Below are 26,837 nucleotides of genomic sequence, written 5' to 3'. Positions count from 1 at the left end.
CTATCCAAGCCTAGGATGTAAGAGAAGCAGGTGGTCACCACATTTGCAAGAACAACTAATTCTAACAGCTAATGTTTATTGAACACTCACTACATGCTAGAAAATTTTACCTAGATTAATCATAATCTTCAGACAACGCTGAAATGTGTAAATTTCCAGTCCCACTTAAAAATGAAGAACCATGAAAAATGGCTAAGACAATATATATCTGATCAAAGATTCTGCAACTAGTACATGTGACTCATATCAAGTCTTCCTTCCACCATGCCATGTCCATTTGGCATGTACCACACATTGCCAAGAGTCATAGAAGTAGGACAGTTATTTAAAAATATATATAAATATGCAAATACCTGTACCATTACTCCATCTGAAAACATGTTTATTGTCTTTGGGAACAAGTAGAGCATGATACTTAAATGTTAGACTTAGGACCAAGATTGCCTGAGTCCAGTCTCAGGCCCCCCAGTTGGGAAAGTTGTGTGATGTGCCTCAGATGCTTTTAGCCCTACTAATTAGCCCTATTAATGCACCCACCTCAGGTGCATCAGAAGGAGATTCATATACCATAGCAGCTACCTTAGAGTGTTGTTATGAGGTGACACACACATAGCATTTAGAATGAAGCCTGTCTATAAATGATGCTATGCTAATGTTAGCTATTATCAATGTGAATCCAAGTATTAGGGGGTAAATTTGACAAAAGTGTTTGATAGGCAGCATCAAATAAATAAAGCAGAAAAAATTAAAAGATTGATTCATTTTTTTTTTTCCTTTACTGAGCATTCATTGAGCATAAGACTAAGCATGTAATAGTACCTGGAAATTAATTAATTCTGCATAAATTTTTGAACATGTCCTCAAGGAGCTTTCAAATCTTCATGCATTAATCATTGAGGCCAGACGAAGACAAGTGAGCTTACCAGTCAAACCCCAAAATTGGACTGATGATACCCTCTATTCCTCCTGACCTTTTTGCTAGAACATCCAGCTCTCTTCCCCTATTCATATCCTCCCATCAATCAAAATTGCCACCTGAAAAATGACAAACTACTTTTCAGTCTATATCCAGGGTATCTCCAGAGCTCTCCCAATCCATCTCCCTCTCTCTCCTCTCTTCTCCTTTTCTATCCCTCCCTCTCCACCCCAACAGTTCTAAGTGATCTAGTTTTCTAAATACATACCTTCTAGTATGAGAGTTCTTATCTTTCCACATTATTCTTTTGCTACACAATGGTTAGCCCTTCTTGATTGAACTTAAATGCAACTTGTATACAGAGCCATCCATCTATGATCTTTTCAAAGAATTCTCCCACTTTTCAATACTTCTTCTAGCTTATACCTATATCTTCAGTGTCCCTATCAACTTGTAGAGTGAATTGTCTTAATTTCTTATCATGGCCAAATTCCTTAAAGACAAGCCGTGGTATGTGGCACTACAATAGTTATTTATACCATTTAATTAATTTAGGATGCACTTATATTCCATGCTACAGAATTTAGCACTTGGATTTGCACAGAATACTCTATAGTATTGTTACAAGAGTAAGTCTTGTCAGTTGGGCAAATCACACTCAGTAAATCAACAACTGATGAAGTGATCTCCACCTCTCTATCTTAGTTCTTTGAGACATACAAAGGAAGTTTCCAAAGAACACAGTAGAGGAAACAACACTGATCAAGACTCTGGTGACAAAAATCTTAATTATAAATCTCATTCATATTTCTTTTTATCCCCTGAACTGTGTCATCCATAGTGATAATGCTTGGAAGATAATCATTAAGGAGTTGATTTATATTATCTGTCCTACTGTTAGTAGCTTTGGAGACATTTTTTTTTTCTGTGCTTAGAAACCAGAATTACAGGATGGCATACAAATGCACAGATGGGTGAGCAACTATTAGAAAAAGAAGGCTTTGGGGAGCCATAAAAAAACAGGATTAATTCTGAATAGAAAAAAGAAATTACCCTAAAGGGTAAGTTTAAAAAAACAGCATGAATGTTCCTTATATGAAATGAGAACATTTTAATAAAAGAATTTAGGGAGTAATAAAAATCTATCCTTACATTTTATTATTTTACAAACATCCTTTCTCTTTGATAATAACAAGAATATGATCTATAACTATTTTTTAGCTCATACATATAGGGTTTCCTGGCTAAAAGTGACAAAGACACATGAACAAAAATATATGTTTATGCTTTATTCAATCCAGAAGAGAATCTTGAATATTCTCTGCCAGATGTGAGACTAGGAAACCCTTTCTTGACTTCTTTTCTGGCTCCTCAAGAAATTGAAGTGACTTGAAAATTAAGACTAGCCTCTTCTCTTGTAAAGCTGTCTGGTAAACCATGCACAGTGGCACATGCCTGTAATCCCAGCAGCTCAGGAGGCTGAGACAGGAGGATTGCAGGTTCAAAGCCAGCCTCAGCAACTTAGTGAGGCTCTAAGCAACTCAGAAAGACCCTGTCTAAATAAAATACAAAAAAAGGGGCTAGGAATGTGGATCAGTGGTTGTGTGCCCCAGGGTTCCATCCCCAGTACCAACAACAACAACAACAAAAAAAATCTGTCTGGTCCAAGGAAAATTCTAGGGTAGACCTTCTAGTAGATCAATGATGCCTTCTCCAAATCTTAAGAAACAGAAAAGGATTGATATCCATAGAAATTTCTTGATTCATTTACTTATTGAACAGTTAAGAATTTTCTAAGCACAAGGCAGTATGTCAGTTATGAAAGATGAAGAAATGAAAGCTTGTAAAAATAAGTAATGGTTTATTATTGAGTATGAAAAGTTTTAAATGAATTGTGTTAAATCTGTGACAATTCTTGAGGTATTAGTATTAATATTAGAATTACAGTTAAAGTAACAAAAGCTTAGAATAATTGAATAAAATTTTTAATGTCATATTACTTACAAAATGGCAACTTTAGGATTCAAATTCAGGGATGATACATTACAGAAATAAGATATTTTGAGGAAAGGTGATATTGAATTGGGCTTGGAAATATAAACGAGTGCATTAGTCAGCTTATGCTAGTACATACTGCAGTAACAAATGATCCCAAAAATAATTTCTTTTTTCTTCTTGTATTCCTTGTCCACTGTGGCTCAGCTGCACATTTTTTTTTTTATTCTGCAAACCAGTAAACAGAATATGCCCTATACAAAACACACCTATCTGATGGCAGAGTGAAAAGAATAATGACAGAATCATGCAATGACTCTTAAAGTTGCTGCTTGGAAGTGGCTTAAATAACTTTCATTCACATTTCATCAGTCAAAGCAATTTGGAGGTCAAGTCTTCTGCCAATGCAGTATTGGGATAGAATTCTCTTATAGGAAGAGGTAGTAGATCTTGGGAATTCTATCATAGCAAGGTTTAGATAACTGGAAATGAAGAAAGATACTCTAAATAGAGGAAATAACTTGATTTCAATCATCATAAAGTAACATAGAGAAAGTGCAATTTCAAGTTAATTCGAAGCATTATTTAGAGGTTCAGCAAAGGACAATGGTTTAGGAATATTTGTAGGCCCATCTGACGATTTGCTTAAGCAGGAGGCAGCTGAATGAAAGGGCAAGGGAAAAGGACAGACTGACTCGGGCTTGCAAAAGCATAGGAAATTTCTCTTCTCCTACTGTGTGCCTAAACGTCTGGCAATAGTATCTATACAATTTAGACAGTGACAGCCACCACCACCATCTAGTCTCTGATCTACTCTCACAGCTTTGAGCTGAGCTGGGCATTGAAAGCCACCTGTCTAAGCTCACAGCCCTCGGGTTTGAGTAAATTGGCCACTCACTGTCTACAGCATTGAAGTAAGAAAGGCATTTCTTCTATTAACACCCTTCTTTCGCTAAAGCAAACCTACACATCTGAAGTGATTTTCCTTTGGAAAGCAACTGAGCCCCTGAAGGGTTGAGGTTGCCTTAAGGTTACTTTCTGAGTTTGATCCCGGGATCAAGAATAAAACATGGCTGTTTTCTCTAATTTTACAGTGAGCTCTTATTTCCAAGGAGACTTCATCTAAACTATCTATACAATGCCAAAGTATCCTGTGAATATAGCAGAAATACCAGGCAAACTGAAGGTTGGTTTTGACATCAGATAAATCTTGTTAACTACCTGGTGACGATGACCTGAGATAAACTCCAGCTCATCACGGCTCCTTTAATGAAATTAAGACCATCTCAGCTAGAGCTTTTCAAATCTCCATCAGTAGCTTAAGTATATTCTAATTTTGACAGGTGAAAAACAAAACACACACACACACACAAAAGAACAGCATGTGTCACTAGAAAATCAATTGGCCTCTTGGAACTTCGATATCCTCATCTGAAAGCAGCAGAGTTGAAACTTGAGGCTATCTAACCCGTGTGCCATTTTTACCCTTTTTGGTTCCTTGAGAGAAAAGACCCCAAAATGCATGCAGATAATAATCAACCTTTCATAATCTTGGAGTGACCAAGCAAAATTAGAAGCTATTTCATATAGACTTTCAGGGAGAAGAAAGCAATATGAAAGAAAAAATGCAAATGCCTGGATACTGCCACTTATGGCCACTTCTTCAATCAGAGGTATACTATTTTATATAAATTATGATTATTAAAGACCTTTGGGTAAAATCTCATTCATTTTCTAAGCTTATGAAGCAAGCAAAACATTTGCCTAACACACACACACACACACACACACACACACACACAGAGAGAGAGAGAGAGAGAGAGAGAGAGAAATGTCATTTTAATCTGAATAGGGCCCTCTAAGACTTACCCACAAAATAGTGCTCAAGTCACAGAATTTTTAGAAGTAGAGCTAAATTAGAAATTCTATAACCCTGACTTGAAGCAACTCTTTAGAAATATCATTTCAAAACATTTTCAAGGTTTCTCTGCCAACGCTAAGAACAGATTTCAAAAATGTTTTCCTATGTCCCTAGTCAAGCAGGGAAGGGAAAGCCCAGGTGAAAAAGATCCTGTGTCTCTCCAGTTCTTCAGAGTGTGCTAGTTTTATTTATATCACATATTGCACGTCCGTGCAATATTTCTCTAGAAGAAAAGATTCTAGTGCTTTGCGGGGAAACAATACAATTTGAAAGCCACCCCTCTAAGCAAGAAAAATTAAAGAGAAAGCTTAAAATGACAATAGTCTACTGCCTTTAGCACCATCAGGCCTTTGGGAGCAGGGAGAGTGGTAAGAGGATCCTTAGGAACAAAGGCAGCTGCAGGAAAAGGGGGGAAAAAGAAGAAACTTGCCACCACATTACCCTCCCTGCACACAAGCTGTCCCTGGAAGCTGCTCGGATGGGTCCTGTTTTTTTGCTAAATATTGTAGGTAACCAGCTGGGCTTGTTATGCCCACTTAACAGCAGCATTTTAAGAAAGTGTTGTCATTTCCTTGTCGTACTCATTTCTCTACCCTCTATTATCTTTTCAAAATCATATTACAAAATATTATGAGCTTCCTGTATCAGACACTTTGGGTCTTAGTCACTCAATTATTAAAATTGTATGATTTTTTAAATTGCCATTATGTGTGGGCTGTCTTTACCAAAGCGACAAAGCAATTGAGTTAACCCAAATGGTGCTATGATTGCAGGATCAGAACATGGAAAATTATAGCGTTGAGGAGAAAAAAAGGAAAAAAAAAAACAAACAGCTATTTCACATCAGTGTCAATAAAATCGTGGGAAACTCACCAGGACACCATTATGTTAAAGCAGAGTAAGACCTCCCAACGTATTTCCACACAAGATAAGAGGAAAACAGAGCCACTAAGGGGTGTTAGTTCTATACCAGGTAACTCATCTGTAGCAAACAAGGCTCCCTCGTAAGTCACATGCTCCACATTCCACAAGCATAATTCTGAGCTGCTGTTGGCCACTGCTCATGTCACCTGTGCCCATCCCATGCCTCTATACACCTGCCATCAGAGCTGCAGATAACCAGCGTTGGCTCTGTTGTCTCTCTCAGGGAAGAACTATGAGAAGTATTCCAAGGACCCTGGGTAGTGCAGGAGTCTTGAACAGGCTGAGATGGCTCTGTATCTTCATGAGGTCCTGACAAGGCCAGCCTGAAAATGAGGTGGAATGCATCAGCACCTACCTACCCTGATGTTTTTCAAGAAACCAAGCAAGCCCCGTTGCCTGTTATTCTGCAGATAATGGTAACCACATCTTTCTGGTCGCTTGTTCCTCCACCTAGACATGTGCATTAGACTCTCCTAACATCAACCTACAGATTTAGCCCAAATACAAATTTGGGGGCCCACCCAATTGTTTGTCATAGAGGATGATCTACAATAGTAATACAAGGAGCTTAGACCCAAATGCCCTAAAGTCTACGTGGGACATAAAACTGGAGAGAATCAGTGATAATAACTTCAGGGAATAGTGGATACTATGGAGTTCATGCTCATCCAAAGAAGGAATCTGAGGTAGCTCCAAAGGATTCTTTCCAGGATAAACACAGACAAGCCTTCCAGTTTGTTTGCTTTTAGGATGTCAGAAATATAGGTTTTAATGTGAAAGACAATGCATTCTGTTTTTTAAAGTAAAATATATTTGCCCACCATGTTAATTTCCTGTTGTTACTGTAATAAATTACCACAATCTTGTGTTGTTTAAAACAACACAAATATATTAGGTTAGAAGTCTAATATCTAATGGGGCTAGAATCGAAGGCATTCACAGGACTGCATTCCTTCTGGAGGCTTGAGAAGACAATTGGTTTTCTTGTCTTTTGCAGTTTCGAGAGGCTTGTCTACATTCCTTGGCTAAGTGCCCAATCTTCCTTCAAAGCCAGCAGCAGATCTACAAATCTGACTCTAACAATCTTGTACCCCTCTTATAAAGACACTTGCTATTATATTGGGTAATATAAAATAATCTCCCACCTCAAAATCTTTAATTATATCTGCAAAGTCCCTTTTCCTATGTGAGGTAACATAATCATATGGGGGGTTAGGGCATATGAATCTTGGCGGAGAACATTATTCTGATTGACAACACCATTTTGCAATGTTCTAGGCACTTTGAAGAGCTCAGAGGCTTAACCCCTATCTACTTGCATCTGGCTCTTGAGGCCTGAACTCAAGAACTAGTTTCCAGAAGCTGTCATCATACCTCCACTCCCAACCTTGTTAATAGTAGTACTTTTGCCCTTAAAACATGACCTCACTTTAAAAATTATACAATGAGGACCTTGATCTACAATGTGGCTCTCTGATGGTAAACCAGTATCCGGATTTCAAGCTCTTAACACTAGGACTTTGCTTCATTTCCTGACTCATCTCCAGGACCTGTTTAATGTTCTCTCTCTACTGAACGAATCCCAGTCCTGTGAATTATGCTTCACTAGCTACTACTCAGCTACCCTCACCTTCCAAGCTTTTAAATTACAAGCATCTTGTGAAAGATTATACCTCTTTATTGTGATTTGAAAGCAAGAATAGAACTCAACATAGATTCCTGGCCTCAGCAGGTGCTGAGGGGATAGAGGAATGGGATGCTCAGAGAGCTGTGACCAAGGATAACATTCTACTACATTCACCACACTGATTTGGCAGGCCCAGATTTTAACTCTAATGGTCAGGATGAAAATACTGTAAAAATATACTCATTGACAAAGATGCATCTTTTCTACCTAATACAGGATCTCGCTTGGACCTCCTTGCTTATAGCAAAAGCCCAGTCTCCTTCTCTCAAGAGACAAGGGGAAATATATAGTTACTCAAGAACTAGTTTCCTACAGGGCAGAAAAAGGAGAATGAATATTGCTGATATTGGGTTTTATTTTCCCTTCCTAGTGGAAATGAGTCTACAAACAAATCGAACCCTAAGGCCATAGTGCTTTATTTAAAGAAGTTCTGTATTTCTGGAGCTGATCAAGTCCATTGAAGAATTTTGCCTATTGAGGGCCTTGGACACCTTTCTAGACAGGCCGGAGACTGGGGCCTACCCAGGCTACTCCCACATGTTCTCAAGTCCCCTTCCCTCCCCTTGCCATTCTTCCTCCTTCCTCTTCTCCAATTTTATTCCCTGGGAAACTTCCTCCTGTCCTGTGAAGCAGAAGTGTCTATATTACAGGGAGTGTGTGTGTGTATGTTTTCCATTTAAAAGTCAATTTTGTTGGAGGGCTTAACCTGCAGCTCCTCATCCTGGGTAGAGCTGGCTTTCTCAAAAAGCCCCTATGAAGAATCTTTGCGTCATCCTGCCCATCACAAATAGCAGAGAACATACACAGAAGTCACAGCATGCTGGACCCCATGCTGCGTCTGTCCCAAAGACATGTTTGGATGCGTTGTTTTACTTAACTGTCAATGCTTCAAATATCAAGACAGTCCACAAGAAAATTCAGACAATCTGTCTCTTAAAAAAAAAAATCTTTATTTTTATTTATTTTCACATGGTGCTGAGGATCAAACCCGGTGCTTCACTCCTGCAAGGTGGGCGCTCTACCACTGAGCCACAACCCCCACCCCCAACCTCTCTCTCTTAAACTAATTGTGTATCAAAATATCACATGGTACCCCATAAATATATACAATCTTCATGTATTAGATTAAAAACTGAATTGAAATTTTAAAAATCAGAAGGTCTGTTTTCACTGAACTTGCATCCCAATGGGCAAAATACATGTGGAAATCACTAGTAGCTGATTCTTTAAACAGGTGCACTCTCTCTATTTTGGCCCCCATGGGCATTTGGGTTTGTAGCCCAGGCAATATCATGTAGTAAATATATGGACAGAATCTGGCATGCCTGGATCTGATTCTTTACTCTGTATATAGCAGCTTAGGCTTCTAAGAGCTCTGTTCAGACTGCTGGTGAAGGATCAAATCCCATTTCCACACAGTAGGAGACTCTCCAAATTCTTTTATTGAATCTGAGTATTCCTGCAGTGAGAATTTCTAAAAACACACTGACCATCAATTGGTTCTTTGAGATCGCCTTGTCATCTACATACTGCTCTTTCCAATTATGTTTATTACATCTGGCCCACTTCCAATGTTCCATAATGCAGCACTATGCGTGGGCTGTCACTTTTTCGGTTTATTAGTTGCAAACTCATAGCATGACCAAGGTGATCATTTTGTGGTGAAGGATATAATAACAGGGTCAGGTGGCCTCACCCACACCACTCCTGGTGTCAGCTTCCTGGTTTCCATTTCAGACACCAGGATCTGCTCAATATCGCTTTCAATATATAGTCCTAAGGTTGAGGAGGAACCTTTTAGTGGCAGATAGATCTTTAATTTTTTTTAAATGTTCTCAAGAAACTGTTCATTGGGCTGTTTTATTTTCAGGATACACAGGAAACGTTTGTCTTACCAATTTGAAATAAATGTAATTGACCTTTTAAACACAGAACCTGAGTGATTTAGAGAAAAGGGAGAGAAATGGTTCAGTCTAATCCTATTAGAATGAATAATAATGGCAACTTTTCTATAAGACCTTCGGCTAATAACAGCAGAATGTCCCTTCCAATGGTTATTAAAAGACTGGATATAGAGAGAGATGACGATGGAAGAATTAGTAGCAGGAGTCCAGTTACCGTATCCCAGGCTGAGACCAGGAGAGGAGCATGACATTGCTAGGCAACGCTGTGCAGTTAAACAAGTTTTCACTGTCTCCGTGTGATGTAGTAGGTAGGAAGGAAGATTCACAAAAAGCAAAGGGCAAACAGGATGAAATTATTTATTATAATAGGACAGAAATGAAGGGAACAAAGACAGAGACACAGGTTAGCCACAGGCAAAGTTTGGATTATAAGATGTGCATTCCAGAAAAGAATTCCAGAAAATCAAGAATTCTGGAAAATCTTAAATATTCTTTTCACCAAATCAAAGATAATTTGAGGAAAATGAGATTAGAGGTATCGGCCATGTAAAATGATTTATATACATGAGATCATGGTAAGAGTAATTATGTTTCACAGATGTGGATCAAAGTCTGGACACGTAAGTGAAGGGTAAGGCCAGGGTTCGATATTAGAAATAGAAGAAACGAGAATTTAAACAGACTTCTGTGTAAGCTACTCCTTAGCTTTCCTAACTCTTCAAGGTGCCCAACAAAGCAATATATTTTATACAGGAAAATACAATGGTGCCAGTATCCACTCATTCATTCAACAATTACTACCTCATCTCTCCCAAACACAGTTCTAAGCACAGGAAATAAAGTGGTGAAAAGAATTCTTTATCCCATTGGGCTTCATGGTCAAGTGCAATTTGGAGAGACTATCAGTATATGAGTGAAAAATAGATGCTATTATTTTTAGAGTGCTATGAAGAAAAATAAAGCAGGGTAAGGAAATGGGATGAGGTAGGTTAGACAGGATACACAGGTCAGCTCCTCCAAGATGTTTTCAGTCTACCTTCATGTCTAGGCAAGACTGTTTCAGTTGATGCTTACTTTTTCCCATCCGTCTGTTCCCTTTGTTTGTGTATTTATTCATTCATTTGCTCGTTTTTGTACTTCTACTTGGAGGAATTGTAAAAATGTGTTTCTCTTTTAACTTCTTGACTTCATTCTACAAACTCATCACTCTCCCCAAATAAATGTCCTGAATCCAGTGCTCTAAATTCTTTGAAAACGCCTGCCCTGTTCCAGTCACCACCTTCTAATTGGTGCCCCCACATTCACTCCTACGGGTGTACTTCTCTTCTCCACACAGTAGTCATGGTCTATAAGATGCACAAATCAGATCATGGCATCCTTCTGCCTGAAACCTCCAATGATACCCCATGGAACTTAAAAGAAGATACACCTTCCTGAAGATGGCGTCATGGTGTAGTGTCACCACCCTTCCACATCTTGTTTCACTGTTTTTCCTGTGCCTTCTACCACATTATTAGTCAATGCTATGGTTAGGAGCTTTACTGTAACAATAGAATGTAATTGAGTTTATATCTAATTAATCATCTTCAACTTTCCTTCATACCAATATTTTCTGACTCCCTTATGCAATTTAAAAAAAAAAATCTAAACTTTTTGACTAAAATTTAGAATTCTGCCTTCCCAATTTTGCTTCTCTCCTCCCTCTTATCACATATTTTTCTTGCCATACAAATTAACATACATGTGAGTTGTTTGCAGCTCCCCATTCCCCCCTCTATTCTTTTATTTCTGCTTCTAACATAGTTACTACTCTCCTTCTCTTCCATTTCCAATTACTTACACCTTCTCAATTAAAAAAAAAAAAAAAAAAAACTGACTCCGCCATCAACTCCTTCAACAAAATTTTCTTTGATTCTCCCAAAGTAACAGAAGTTCTTCCTCATCCTCATGTGGTACATCTCCCTTTCCAATTCATAATGTTCTTTATTTGTCTAAATGCTGTGCTAAACAACCCCATAAACTCAGTGGCTTAACAAAGTGAATATTTATTTGTGGCTCATATCATAAATCAGTCAGACCCAGTGGGAATGGCATGGAGTTGGAGACTCTTCTTTTCCAGCCATTCAGGATTCCAGGCTGCTCCTGTTTTCTAACATGTGCCACCCTCGTGTATCATCTGCTGCATCCTCTATATCTGAATATTAGCAAAAATAGAGAGAACATAGAGAAGCAGTATTTACCAACAGCATTGGATTGAAAGTGGCATACATCCCTTCTCACTGTCTATTCATAAGAATTGGCCATATGGTTTCTCCTCAGTATATGTAAGCTCAGACCATAGGCTGACCGTGAGCCCATAAAGAGGAGGAAATGTGTTTGGTGAATATCTGGTTAATCTCTGCCATAGTGCCAACTACAGTTTCTTCCTGAAGACCTAATGTAGTATATTAAACATAGATTATACTCAATATTTGCCCCTAAAGTGAAAAAAAATCATAGGGAGAAAAGAATGTGATAAAACTTTCTTTTCATATTTCCTAGTAATTCTGTGAATTGCTAAAATGTAATTAAGCTGAAAATTAATAAGAAATGAATGTTTTATATGAAAGATAAATACGCCTAACTTACACTTTAGTAAACAAAAACTTACTAAGGAAGCTTCAAAGTTTGAGCAGAATGGCAGTAAAAGAACTATATTGCCAAAATCTGTGAAAAGTCACTAATAGCTAACACAATGCCCACAGGAAAATGTATAGCTCTAAATACATTAATGAGAGAACAAGAACTATGACAGGAAAAAGCAAGATATTAATAGGGACAGTCTGGGATAATTAAAGGGGGGCCACAGAGAGTGAACAGGGCTCTACAATCCACATGTATGGTGTCCCATAAGTAGAGTGAACAGTGGAAAGCAGCTGGTGTGAACCATCTTGCTCAGAAGGACTCCCTGGACAGTAGTATCCTCCAACAAGAAGCTGTGGGATGTACAGCTGGAGAGAAGCAGGTTGTGTCATAGCAGAGCAAATAGCTTCCAATCAGGAAGTGGGGCAGTGGGAAGTACTTGGCAGTTCCTGATGAATGCAAACATACAGTTAAAAAGGAAGAAATAACTACAAAAAATATTATGAAAAATACTATGAACAACTAAACAACCCTACTAAATTGCATTTAAAATTTTATTATAAAAATTACAGCAAATATACAAAAATGTCAACATAGGCATAAGAAAAAATAGAATCCATGAATATATCAAATCATTAAAGAAATTATGATAATGTTGGTTTTTTTCCCCTTTCTCCACCAACCCTCTCCTCCTCCGCTACAGAAAACACTTCATTCTTGGACACTTGTATGTGTGAGTTTCGCAAATCTTAAAGGAACCAATAACCACCATATATTTTAGTTTTTCTAGAAACATAAAAGCAATAAAAGCCAACTCGTTTAAAAAGCCTAATACAATCTTTATATTATGCAGATAGCATCATAATAAGAGAAAAATGTTTGGGGCAATTTTATTCATAAAATGAGTGTAAAAATTCCCAGATTAGATAAGCAAGTATAATAGTATACTTTTTAAAAATATATGACAAAGTTTATTTTATAAATTCCTGGATGGTTCAATCAAACAATGTAATTTACTGTATTAGAAATTAAAAATGTTAATTTGTATGGTCATTTTGATAAATACAGAAAAAAACACTTAATGGTTTTAATACATTGTTTGGAGTTGGTTTTTAAAACTCTTAGAAACAAAAATTGAAAATATTAACTTAATTTAAAGTAATGGAGATGATGAAGACAGCCTGCCCCAAACCAATGGTGAAATAAAAATTGATGAAATTTTAACTTTATATCTTTTAAGTTTGAGAAGAATAAAAGGGTGTTTTGTTCAGTTGTTTAACATAGTACTGGATGTCCTGATCCACACAAAAATTGAGGGAGGGGAAAGGATTTAAAAGTCCTTCCCATTATTTAAAGGTATAACAAAGGATATATTTCCTTTGGGGTAAGGAAGAAACCAAGAGGCAAACCATCAGAACTAAAAGATTTGACCTAGCCACAAGTAAGATCAATTCTCCCAAATCAGTAACATCTGTCTTCATCAGTTAACAATCACCAAATAATAAGGTAATGAAAAAACAAACGTGTCTAGAAATTAATCTAATGAAAGTGCTCAAAACTTTGTGGAGAAAAATTTAAAACATTTTGGAATGACAACCCTCACCCGCCAAAAAGCTTAAATAAACAGAGAAATATTTCTTCCTTCATGGAAGAGATGATAGCAATATAAACAAGTTAACTCCACCAAATGCCTGCACACATTTAAAGTAGTTCTAATCTAAACAACAATATGGAATTCAACAAATTTGCCCTAAAATTTTAAAACGAAGAATAAACATTCATTAGTAAGGCAGTAATTAATAATTCACAATAATCAAGACTGTGGTCCTGGTAGAGTCAACCAATAAACAAATACAAAAAAAAATTGGCCATGAGAGAAAATTTAGAAAAGGATCCATTTACATGAGAGCCTACTATATGGTGGAGGTGTTATCAAAGATCAGGATACTGCATGAATAATTCAGAAAATTGTGTCGAGAAAAAATATTTTCCAATTTGCATAATATGAAATAATTAAACTTCAAGTGGATTATAGACTTAAATGACAAAAATTGATAAAAGTAGAAGTAACTTTTTTTTTTTTTTACTTTGGGGCTAGGGAAAGATTTCTTTGGAAAACTTCAAAGTCACAACCATGGAAAGAAAAATTGATGATTTTACATAATAACTAAAGAATCTCTTTAATGAACATCATTTTCAAAGTTAACAGATGGGTGGCAGATTGGGAGAAGATATTTGTAATATCAAAATCTGAGAAGGTTGTAACATAAAAAATATACCAGGAACTTCACAGAATCATCCCCAAGAGGACAGGAGACGTGATGCTTAAGTGGACAAAAGTTAAACCTGCACAGTTCCCGGGGGATAAAACATGATTAAGTGACTAGGCATTCCATCCTACTAGCACTTAGAACAATCCTGCAGGAAGCAATGATCATATGCCAAATTTTACCCCAAAGATTGACAAAAAAATATAAAGATGTATAAATAAAATGTTGGTGAGAATATCAAAATTGGAAAGAATTCTCAGCTTGCTAAAAAGAAGATAAACCAGTGTATCCACTATGAAGATCAATGCCAATTATAATCTTCCACTATGAAGATCAATGCCAATTATAATCTAAGAATCCAGCTTCTATTTAGGCTATAGAAATTTGTAATACAAATTCACAAGAAGACAGGTCCAAATGGAGTGATGTTATTACTTTACCCTACAACTAGAGTGAGAAAATACATTCTTTTTTATTATCAATTTATTTTTTGTTCTAATTTGTTATATATGACAGCAGAATGCATTATAATTCATATTATTCATATAGAGCACAATTTTTTCATATCTCTGTATTCAAAGTATATTCACACGATTTGTGTCTTCATACGTGTACCTAGGGTAATGATGCCCATCTCATTCCACCATTTTTCCTACCCCCATACCACCTCCCTTCCACTCCCACCCCTTCACTCTATCTAGAGTTCATCTAATCCTCCCATACTCCCCCTCCCAACCCCACTATGAATCAGCCTCCTTATATCAGAGAAAACATTCAGCATTTGGTATCTTGAGATTGGCTAACTTCACTTAGCATTATATTCTCCAACTCCATCCATTTAATTACAGATGCCATAATTTTGTTATCTTTTATTGCTGAGTAATATTCCATCGTGTATATATACCACATTTTCTTTACCTATTCATCTACTGAAGGGCATCTAGGTTGGTTCCATAGTTTAGCTATTGTGAATTGTGCTGTTATAAATATTTATGTGGCTGTGTCCCTGTAGTATATTGTTTTTAATTCCTTTGGGTACAGACCAAGGAGAGGGATAGCTGGGTCAAATGGTGGTTCCATTCCCAGTTTTCCAGGAATCTCCATACTGCTTTCCATATTAGCTGCACCCAGTTCCACCAGTAATGTGTGAGTGTACCTTTTTCCTCATATCCTCACCAACACTCATTGCTGTTTGTGTTCTTAATAGCTGCCATTCTGACTGGAGTCAGATGAAATCTTAATTTAATTTGCATTTCTTTAATTGCTAGAAATGTTGAACATTTTTCATATATTTGTTGGCTGATTGTATATCATCTTCTGAGAAGTGTTTGTTCATGTTCCTTGGCCCATTTATTGATTGGGTTCTTATTTTTGGTGTTTAGCTTTTTGAGTTCTTTATATACTATAGAGATTAGTGCTCTATATGATGTGCAAGTGGTAAAAATTGTTCCCAAGATGTAGGCTTTCTATTCACCTCACTGATTGCTTCTTTTGCTGAGAAGAAGCTTTTTATTGATTCTTGATTTCAATTCTTGCACATTTATTGATTCTTGATTTCAATTCTTGCACAATAGGAATCTTATTAAGGAAGTCAAGACCTAATCTGACATGATGGAGATTTGGGCCTACTTTTTCTTCTGTTAGATGCAGGGTCTCTGGTTTAATTCCTAGGTCTATAATCCACTTTGAGTTTTGTGCATGGAAAGAGATAGGGGTTTAATTTCAGTTTGTTACATATGGATTTCCAGTTTTTTCATCACAATTTGTCGAAGAGGCTCTCTTTTCTCCAATGTATGTTTTTGGCGCCTTTGTATAATATAACTGTAAGTATGTGGATTAGTCTCTGTATCCTCTATTCTGTACCATTGGTCTATCAGTCTATTTTAGTGCCAATACCATGCTGTTTTTGTTACTATTGCTCTGTAGTATAGTTTAAGATCTGATATAGTGATACCACCTGCTTCACTCTTCTTGCTAAGGGTTACTTTAGCGATTCTGGGTCTCTTATTTTTCCAGATGAATTTCATGACTGTTTTTTCTATTTCTATGAGGAATGTCATTGGGGTTTTGATTGGAATTGCATTAAATCTGTATAGTGCTTTTGGTAGTATGGTAATTGTGACAATATTAATTCTGCCTATTCAAGAACAAGGGAGAGCTTTCCATCATCTAAGGTCTTCTTTAATTTCTTTCTGTAGCATTCTGTAGTTTTTATTGTAGAGGCCTTTCACCTCTTTTGTTAGGTTGATTCCCAAGTTTGTTTTTTTTGAGGCTATTGTAAATGGGATAGTTTTCCTCATTTCTCTGTTTCAGAGAATTTGTCACTTATGTACAGAAATGCCTTTGATATATGGGTGATTTTGTATCCTGCTACTTTGCTGAATTCATTTAATATTCTAGAAGTTTTCTGGTGGAATTTTTTGGGTCTTCTAGGTATAGAATTATATCATCAGCAAATAGTGCTAATTTGAGTTGTACTTCTCCTATCTGTATACCTTTAATTTCTTTCGTCTAATTGCTCTGGCCAGTGTTTCAAGAACTATCTTAAATAAAAGTGGTGAAAGATAGCACCCCTTTCTTGTTCCAGTTTTTAGAGGGAATACTTTCAATTTTTCTCCATTTAGAATGATGTTGACCTGGGACTTAGTATAGATAGCTTTTATGATGTTGATATATGTTTCTGTTATCCCTAGTTTGAGAAAACACATTCTTGAACAATGCTAATCACCATCAAAGTTCACTTTTGTGAACAGTGGTTTACAAATACTGGGTGAAATTTTCTTTCTCCACTCAAAATAGTCTCAAGCCTCGTTCATAAGAGATACCTTAAGTCTCATCTAACCATTACATCAGTTTCCATGTCAATCAGAATAGAATAGATTTTGCTACAGTAACAAACATTACCTAAATTCTACTGGCTTTTAATAATAAAGGCTTAATTCTCATTTGTGCTCTTTGTATAGTATGGTTGCAGTAGGGAGGCAATGATCAAAATAATTACTTTGACCCCAGGACCCAGAAATTATATTCCACATAGTTAGTCAAAGTGACAGGCAAAGCACATGATACACATGACTTCACCTATAAGTGACATGTATCACTTCTGACAACATTTCATCAATCAAAATAACTCACATGGTGAATTCTAAGCTCAATCTAGTGAAGGCTTCCAAAAGAAGAGCCAGTTAATATTAATGAACAGTGATAGTCCAATTCAGCAGACATTTACTGTGGCATTGCTTATAATATTAAAAACTCTGAGTCTTATGTATTTACTGAAAAGGAGAAATAATAAAATGTGATGTACATGTCTGTTGTTTCATGATGCCCTCAGAACTAATATCTGTCAATGAATCATAAATATTTATACACCTAAGTATAAGATCAATATAAGAAATAAATAATCAGAAATTAAATTTATGATGCAATAAAATTTTTTGTCTTTAAGAAATTCACAAAAAAGCCTGCTGTGTGGCACATGCCTGTAATCCCAGCAGCTCAGGAGGCTGAGGCAAGTGAACTGCAAATTTAAAGCTAGTCTCAGCAACTCAGCAAGACTATGTCTCTAAATAAAACATTTTTAAAAGGGCTGGGGATGTTGCTCAGTGGTTAAGTGCTTCTGGGTTCGATTCCTGGTACAAACACACACACACACACACACACACACGACATTTCTTTCAAAAAACATAATGAAGGTCCTTGTAATAAAACACAATGAATACATTAAATTGATATGGGTGTGTATAAGGGATAGTGTAATCAAGTAGAAATTGAGCCATATGTATAAAAAATTACAAGTAATAATGCCTTACAATGATTGATGACAGTGTTGTTCCACGCACTGAACGTTGCCGACTCAATCCTTCCAACAGACATTCATTAAGGATTTTGATGTCTCTCTTACAATCAAATGCATGATTTGGGAAAGATGACATAGGAAAACATTATCCTACACACATATATTCTCCGAAGTGAATTATTACATGTATTCCTGGGTCCATCAGGCTCAAGGAAATGAGACAGCTCCTATAGTTTTTATAGGAGATGGGAGTGTCGTGAAAATGCCTAACCCAGGGCAGGTTTTCAGTAAGTGGGTATCAGTTTTATTCAGATTGTAGTCTGCTATGAATATTATCATAGTTAATTATCAGACTAAAGCATTTTAATTGCAATTTCACATAGGAAGAAATTAATAAATAGAAGAATTTAGTGAGTTGTCCCAAGTTTTCACAAACAGGAAGAATCATGTGGCGATAAAAATTTTCAACTTGTAAATTCTTCTTTAGTCTTCATTTGACTCTAAACACACAGTCTGATGAAAGAAAAAGAAATCTCTGTATTCAAGAAGAATGTCATTTGAGTCTGAAATTATAAGAGTTTTTCAGTCTTCAATCGTCTTTCTTACCTGTTCTCTTCATATGTCCCTAAGGGACAGTGCAACTATGGCCTGTGAGATAGAGGTAGATGTACGTGGGAAAATGTCAAGAACTTTTTTCTAGATTCTATTACATCAAAATATTTTTTTTTCTGTTGCAACTTCCCATAGACACAGTGAAGGCCAATTAATTAAGTAGTTTATATTGCTCAAATACTGCCATACCCTACCTTATAAGGAAATAAAAGTGCAAACTGCAAACCTTTCAAAGTCATGCTGCCAGAATTTTTCATATGCAGAAAGTTTTTCTTCAACAAATAATAGATGCTTTTAAGGCAATACATACAATAAAATGTTAAACTAGGCAATGTACAATAGAATGGCATACCATTTACAAGGAATAAAAGGCAAGACTTATTAAGTAACGTCAAGCCAGACCAAAGAAATATTGGGTGTTTATTAGAGCATAGAGAACCTTGAATTATGAATACACAAGAGAATGAAGACAGAACACTCAGCAGATTCTGTTTACACAGTCACATCATGCTGAAAAGCAACAAAAAACTATTCATACCATTTATTCCCTTTGAGTGTACCACTGAAATCGCTAGCAAAATGTTTTGAAACCACTCTTCTATATCATGGGTTAGAAAACTATGCAGCCCATGTTTTTTTTTTTTTTAATAAATGCTACATGCTGAGAAAGTTTTTTTAATATTTTTAAGGAGTTGTTACGAAGAAGAATAAGATGATGGAGAAGAAAGAAGAGTAGGGAAAGTGACAATGTGTGTTCCACAAATGATAAAGGATTTAGAATTTGACCTTTCAGTGAAAAACTATGTTGACCTCTGTTTAAGATCAATGAAAGAACTGGCATCCTTCTACATTAGCAAGGATAATATAAAACCCCCCAAAGACCAACACAGTTCTATAATATCTTTTACTCAAAAAGCAGAGCTCAACTGCCTATAGCAAACTAATGAAAACTTTACTGGGACACAGCCATGCCCATCTGTTATAGATTGTCTGTGATTTCTTTTGAGCTGTAACAACAAAGTTATATAGACTAAAGTATTTACCATTTGTTCATTCAATATAAAATTTGCTCATTCTGCAATAAAAGACAGCAGCAGAAATTTTGCTACTCATTATATGATGTCCCCTTTAATATTGGTAAAGTCTGACTGCTCAGAAGTGAGGGACACTTAAGCTTTATCTAAAAGATTTTATCCATGATGACTGTACTTCTATTAATGTTTTTTCTTCTTCTCAGTACTCTTGTTATACACTCAATTCTTTGGCTCTATTTTTTGCTACTGGAAATATAATAATCATGAATATATAATACAGATATGAGAAAAGTTAATCACATGTCTGGTAAAGTTCAACAAGAGTTATGATATTTTTACCTCAGACAATAACTGATTGGGATTCATTAGTTGAAATATTATGTTAATAAGACTTGAGACAAATAATTGCACTGTGCACATACAATGAGTTTTATTGAGAACAATATCCTTTATATCATATTACATCATTTAATGGTTCCTTTAAGGTTTTTATGAAGACATTTGAAAAAAAAAATGTCTCATAATTTTGTACCTGGATGCTTTATTGCGTAGATATAGATAATGTGTATGATTGATTGTGTAGTAACTATTCTATGTACCTATTTATAACTTCTCAAATCTAAATTCATCCTTCATTGCCTGCTTGGCAAAAATGTATCTGGGCCTTTTAAATGCATTGTGTTTGCCAGCTGACAAGTTGGTAAGATTTTTTTCAGTGGAGGATATTGGAGGAGCATTGCAAAATGAAGGTCTTCAACTTCTGGTTCCCAGGTGTTCCTTCCACAGGTTCATGGCTTATCTGGACCATTATAGAACATATAACTTCTCCAGTGAGTGGCAGTTAGAAGAAATCTCAGGCCAGCAGTTTCCCCCTGCATCTTCTCAAACTACGTTCTTTCAAAGGGTGTGTTTCCAACACCACAGTGTCTTTCTGGCCATCCAGAGAGGCACAGTCATTCTCTAATGGCTGGTCTTTTATAAGCCATTCCAATATTCTTTAGAGTTTTCTTTATGTCTTACAGTTCAATGCCTTATTACTTCAATTTCCAGTCTAGTTAATATTCTTTATATTAAATCATTTCTGTTAAAATTACAATGTAGTTTTTCTCTTTATTGGTCATATTAATGTTTAAATTTGTTTCTCCTATTTGGCCACTGGAAAGTCCAAGTAATATTGCATGTGTATGTGTGTGTACCCAGTTGCATACATTACTCACTCACATACACATATAATATATTTTAAATATTTACCTTGAAACATGTTTATATAGTCTATCATCTTTAATGGAATTATTTTTAAAATACTGTTTATTGAGTGCTTACTCTGACATGCAAAATGACGCAAGAATTAAATTCCTAAACAAATGTATCTGAGAATTTCTGCTAAGCATAAAAATTAATTATAAACATAATCATATTAGCATATGTTTATTTTTGACCACCAATCCCCAAAGTGTTGATAATCCAGGAATGATTATTTCAGGGCTTTAGCCCTGTCCCAGGGCTGCCAAATTGCACAGTTGGCTCTTGTGCCTTGAAGTCTGGATTCATTAAAGTCTTCTGACTCACTGCCATGGATCTTTCTAACACAGAGCTCACATATGCTCTTACCACCCGCTTTGTGTTAGTGTCACCTGCTATGGCTGCCTTGACTACATCTTCTCATCTGTGGGAACAGTTCTGTTTCCTGCAGGAAATCCCACTACTTAGCTGGAAAAAGAAATAGATTTCTCCAAGGGTACTGACCAGAAAACCATCACCAAGGAATAAAGCCAACTGTCTTCTATGAGGTTTCTTATATCTCCCTGTAAGACATTTCCTGGCTATCACAAAGCAGCCAACTCTCAAAGCAACACTTTTTCCTTTACCTGCTTGGCTGTTGAGTCTTTAGGAAAGGGAATGCCAAGCCACCTTTTAAGATTCAGATGAAATTCAGCTGTGGCATAGTTGACTAAAAGATATCAAGAGATCAGGGTAGCCCTGAGTTATTTCAATCTCTTCATTATCAGTCTAAAAACAAGTACCTGTTCACAATCAAGAACTAGGAGGAGATTCATCTCAGCATTTTTTAAAATATTTTTTTAGCTTTTTTTTTTTTGGTGGACACAATATCTTTATTTTTTCTGTGGTGCTGAAGACTGAACCCAGTGCCTCATGCATGCTGGGCAAGCACGCTACCACTTGAGCCACATCGCCAACTCCTCATCTCAGCATTTTTAAACAACAAATATTGGGAATACTTTAAATGTTCAACTCAAGTCAATCAGTTAAATCAATCATGTTTTCTCCCCTTAGTACAAGCAAACAATCTAAATAGGTCACAGAGGAAGATAGAATGGTATGAAAAAGTGATCTTCATGCATTATTAGGTTCAAAGAAAAGTTTAAGACAAATAGAAATACACATACTTTTAAACGTGTATATCCACAGACACACATGCACTCATACTACATGCATACACAAAATATAGGGATGATTGTTTTTTCTGGGCAATAGGATCATAAGTGATATGTGCTAACTTGCTTGAGGTTTTTAGAAGTCTCCACAATAAACTTGAATTTTTTCCATACTTAGAAAAAAAATTCAGATTATCTTTTTAAAGGTATAGAAGTTGTTTGAATTCTCTCCAAATTTCCAAATTGGAGAAAAGATCAGAGTCTCCAATATAGATATGAAATAGAAATGCTCCTTGATTTCTTTACTTTGCTTTCTTGATGTTCATTTTTAAAAATTCTTCTTAATCTAAAATGGCTGCTTCTCCCCTCAACCTAGGGGGAAAAAAGTAAATCCACCAAAATCAGAGGTTTTGACCAGTCAGTTTCAGCTAGCCAACTATTCATCAGTTTCAGCCTCTGAGAATACAACCTGCATGGAAATTACTTTATCTAATAAATTGCTGGATAGATTATACAGATAATTATGAAAATAAGAATAGACAGATCCAACAATATATTTATCATGGGCTACAGGAGTAGAAATTTTTTTTAAAAATCTTTATTTCCTCCTTGGAAGCAATGCTGCATTTACCTAACATAGGCTTTTCTTCACCTATAACAGGGAGATAAGTAGCCATGGAAATGTGTATATGAATACTAACATATGTACATGAAATATAAAAGCAGTTACACTGCTTTCAATATGAATTTGCTTTTTAGGTTTAAGGAGATGTTTATTATTTTCTATGGCCTTTGCTGTTTGATTGTCTGGTTGCCTAGAATGTAATCTTAATTTAGCACCTATTATCCAATATCAGATATTAAGCTTTTAAAGCATTATTATTAAATCCAATTTAATAATTATTATTAGTACTATTATCACTATTTTTAGTTGTTTATAATTTTCCATATATTTTGATAAACGTTTAATCAGTTCTAGAGTTCTCAACTTTCCTGTGGGGTAGGCATTGCTATTTTGAGAAGAGGAAACAGATGATCAATAAAGTGCTAAATTCACATGGTAAGTTTCTGAAGCTGTATTCAAGTAAATTTATTCCAGATTCACATCTGTTCTCTTTCCATTGTCCCAAGCTGCTGATTTTCTCATGACTCAGTGGTTTCGGATGTTCTTAGAGATACTCAAATAAGCACTAGTGTTAAGTCCTCAGGATATGAGGATTGTTGACAGAAATGAAAGTTCTCAAGAATTTTATCAACAGTGGCTGAACCAACAAAAAAATGAGACAAAGAGAAAGATGAAATAGGAAAATATAATCAGACCCTACTTTTATTTTCCAGGTGAACCAACAAAAGAATGAGACAAAGAGAAAGATGAAATAGGAAAATATAATCAGACCCTACTTTTATTGTCCAAGTTCTTGGGATCTTGGATGTCTGGTGGTTTCTGTAATGAAGTTAGACTCTAGTCATGGTAGCATAGCATTACAAAAGTATAAATTGCTTTGTGAAGCCAAAAGTACTCTGAAGAGATAGCTTCAGATAATTCTTTCTGTGCAAAGCAGAGTTAACATCCCAGTTGAGTGAAAACCATATGGAATTAAAATCTGTAATTTCAGTTTTGAGTACCTATTTTTTAAAAGGAAATACATAATGTCACAGCTAGAAAACAAGAATTCTAAAACCAGTCTAAGACCAATCTCATTGGTCTTCATATTCCTCCCTTGTCAAGGTGTACTACCTAGATTTGTTCCATATACTGTACAAAGTTTTTATAAGATTCCACTGGCATAGTAATTTTGGAAACATTGTAGAAAGTATTAAACATTATGTAATAGGAATCTCTTTTTGTTATAATTTCTTCAGTATGGAACAAACTTTTCAATTAAATTTTATTTGATATGTCAAGATCATTGTACTGTCATGTGTAACTAAGTAAAACAAATTAAAAATTTTATATGAGTTTTCTTTTAATTATGAAAATAATATATCTTCATGGTCCAAACTTTTAAAGTTACAGAAAAAAAAAGTAGAAGTCCTTTATATAGTGGCATGCTGGAGCTGCCTTATATTGGTTTGTAAGAATTAACTGTATGCACCTCTTTCTAATAAAATGTTCAGTGACATTATGTTGGTAGCCTGAGATTATTTACACTACAGACATTGGCAAATGTTACAAAGAAATACTGGCTGGAACCAGTTCTTACACATTTATCTGTCTTCACCAGAGCCCTCGAGCTTCCTGAATTTGGTAAATTTTAAATCATATTACTATCTTTGAAGCCAGTCAAAAACTGAGTTAGATTCAAAATAAAGAACAAATATTAAGCCTTCATCCTTTAATGTGCCATCTTCCAACAAGGAAGACAGCGTCTGAATGAGAAAACATGCATTAAGTGTCCTAACTGCCAACCCCTGGATTGACTTAAGTTATTTGCATTATTTGGGCATGAACAAAAAAACCTGTGGCTTTCTTTCTTCTTTCCTTTTCTTAAAATTTATTTTTAAATTTATTTATTTATTTATTGCTTTGGTTTGTTTTGGGGTTTTTTTTTTTTTAGCCACTAAATACTATCATAGATCTTAAGAGGCTTGCCTGTGCCCAAGTTGTTTCATTAAGGTCTCATTTCTGATCTCTGCATAGATAGCCAAGAAGTAGAATTGTTGGCACTCTTCATAGACATCTGAATTCCCTATTCAGTTTCCAAATTATGTATAGTTCCATGATGCTATTTTTATAACAAATAGGACTAGGAGTGCCACCCTAGTTTGCCTTTTATCCCCTTCATTCATGGAACTATTTTGTGCTGTCACCACCCAAGGACATCAGGAACTAATTTTCCAAGGATTTCAGAAGTTCAATGAGGACATATGAAACATGTCTGTTTCTCCATACTTACCCATGTTCAGTCAATATACACAAAACATAAGAATGACATTTTGTCCACCAGGGAGCACTCATATTGTTCCATGTATAGAGCTAAGGATTATGGAGATTTGGAGAGAGTTTGGAGTCAGATTAGTAAAAGGACCCTCAGGACTATTCAAGTCTTTGCTGAATGCCAGACAGAAGAATACAAATACTTTATTCTATTTCATTTCCTCTCTTCCCACCTTTCTAACCCCTATCATACACGTAAGAAATCTCAAGTATATATTCATGACTTCATAAGAGTAGGGGCAAGCGGGGCAGGGCAAGATCAGGAGGAGAGTCTGGGTTCCACATTTACAAAGCAGCAGCTCAGCAAGAGGGTATATTTTTCTTCAAAATGTGGGAATGCGGAGAATGAAAGAATAACAAGAAATTGGTTTGCATGCATCTTTGATGCTTTAAGACCATGCAACTCAAGTTGTTTTCCCGTCATGAAGCTAATGAACTGTATGCTTCAGATGGCAGGACTTCCACCCTTCTCTTAGAACTTTACACTTCTCAAGTGCTAAGAAAATCAGAGGCTACCACCACAAGACTGTGGTCTAGCGTGTTGACAGCCTCAGCCACATGTTATTCCAACTTCTCACAAAAGCAAAGTAAACTTGTGATTTCTGAGACATGTTGTGCAGCTCATTAGTGGTTTCAACTAAGTGCTGTTTGTTGATCTTCGAGTCTCTCTGGCCTCGATACAAGTAGACTTTCACCTATGTTTCCATCTTTTCCAAACATTCCAGCATTAGGAACCCACAAATTAGACCTAAATTTAAGCCAATTGGTCCGAGGTAGGGATTTCCTCTCATTCCAGTCATGTTACCATGTCAAACATTTCCCTTAAACCATTTTGTTTCTATACAAGAGCATTTTTATTTATACTTTTCAAATTAGATAGATCAAAAGACCCACTGGCTTCCGAACTACTCACCAATCGAAGTCTGAGGACCTTCTCTGTTATTTGGAGTATTCAATTAGGCTACCTTAGAATAATCTGAAACCTAGCTATTTGGTATCTATGCAACACAAATACACACACAATACATACTTCCCAAAGGGAATTTTAAAAAGAAATGATTTAAGCTTTTTGTCCATTTGGAGAACGGTGGCAAAGTAATTATCAGAGAATTGCAAATGAAAGTTTGTAAGCTTAGTCTTTATAGCACGGCCCAAAGTTGCCAGGTACTATAAAGCTTTGGAAAAAAAAAATAATAATGGCCTGTTGGCACTTCCAAAACCAAATGCAAAATTGGCTAACCTTTCCCAAGTCACATCTGGGTTCAGTTTGTTCCCAGTACGAAGAACTTAACCAATCATGCTGAGCCTCAGAAAACAGCAATGTTAAATGAAAGGAGCAGGAATAGGTAAATATCTCTTTAGTCCTCCCCTGAGGGGAAATGGTGTTTTATTATGTATGGACAGTCCTTACATAATTTCCTGGTATTACAGAATCAGTCTGTTTGTGGCTGAATGGTGCCTATTGGGTTTAGATGATCCCTTTTAGAAGTATGCAATTTACTGGTCAGAAGGCTTCAAAACTAAAGTACATTATTACAAGGACTTTAAGGTGGGTGGCAATAAGCTGAAGAGAACTCTTTTTCCAATGTGTGAGATAATAATGCAGAAAGAATTCCATAATTCAGATTTAACATGAAAAATACAGTAATATAAAAGTAATTTATATAGGTAGAAAATGGAAATGGACTAAAAAATGCAAGGCAACTGTGATTTACACTGATTTGTCTTTTACTAATTCTTCTCAAGAATGTGATAGTTGGTAATTACTTTGAGAATCAGAATTTTTGTGGGCATATCAACTTCAAGATTGGAATGATTT

Source organism: Callospermophilus lateralis, chromosome 2 (genome assembly GCF_048772815.1).
Source record: "Callospermophilus lateralis isolate mCalLat2 chromosome 2, mCalLat2.hap1, whole genome shotgun sequence".
NCBI lineage: Eukaryota > Metazoa > Chordata > Mammalia > Rodentia > Sciuridae > Callospermophilus > Callospermophilus lateralis.
The sequence above is the reverse complement of the archived record's forward strand: the minus strand, read 5'-3'. Positions refer to the sequence as shown.